The sequence below is a fragment of the Arachis duranensis genome, chromosome 6 (assembly GCF_000817695.3).
Source record: "Arachis duranensis cultivar V14167 chromosome 6, aradu.V14167.gnm2.J7QH, whole genome shotgun sequence".
Classification (NCBI taxonomy): Eukaryota; Viridiplantae; Streptophyta; class Magnoliopsida; order Fabales; family Fabaceae; genus Arachis; species Arachis duranensis.
This window is the reverse complement of record NC_029777.3, coordinates 88,154,671-88,155,713: the sequence shown is the minus strand read 5'-3', so window position 1 is coordinate 88,155,713 and position 1,043 is coordinate 88,154,671.

Here is a 1,043-nt window from a genome sequence, read left to right as displayed (position 1 = left end):
AATATAAATGCATGAATACACAAAATAATGGACATAAAGGATCAAACAAATCAAAGATGTAACCACATCATTAGGCTCAAATCTCACTTGCTTGTGTTCTTAGCTCAAAAACCATGTTCCAAAATACATTCTTTCAAGCAAGTTCAACAGAAATTTTCAAATTGGTAGGGTGCCCTAAAATAGTTTCTTGGGAAAGAAATCATCACTCTAACCAAGTAGTCCTAATAAGAAGAAGGTAGTAAAATATGTACAAATTCTAACTACATGCAACCTATCATGCAAATGCAACAACTAACTAACATTGGTGTTGAAAAAGAAATTGTTACCCATGGAGATCGGTCGACGACCTCCCCACACTTGAAGATTGCACCGTCCTCGGTGCATGCAAAGAAGAGCAGGGTGGACGGGTTGCTACAATTGATGAGCTCCTCAAATGGTAATGCGGATGACTTGTTTGTTGCCCCATTTAAAGGTATTCATTTCTCCCTTCTTGGTGGCCAACCTAAAAGGATAGAAAAGGAAAGGAATATTAAGCCTATGACAAAGAGATCAAAGCAAATAGAACATAGGCGGGGGCTAATGCCAAATAAAGGTATTATTCTCTACTACATAGTAGCTACAACATGTAGAGGAGGAAACAATAAGAGAAAATGGCATATCAATGATACTTGATGCAAGAGTAAAGTTGAAGCATGAAGAGGATATTGAGCATCAAGATCAAATAAGAATTGACACAAACAAGATTAGTGATACGCATGAAAGCATTTAATTCCATCCTAACTCAATGATGAAGCGGTACAAGAAAAAAAAAACAAAGGGTAATGAATTAGGAAGGACTAAAGCACTAATCTTGTGTGTTGACAAATATTACAATTAATGTAACAAGTCATGAAGCACCAAAACAAATGCAAGAAATTCTCAACAATTGAGTGTAAGAATCCAACACCATTATTGAAATGACTAAAAAAAAAAACGAAAACATACTACAAAAACTAAATGAAAATGGGAAGAGTAGAAGTATGCGAATGTGATAAGCAAAAGAA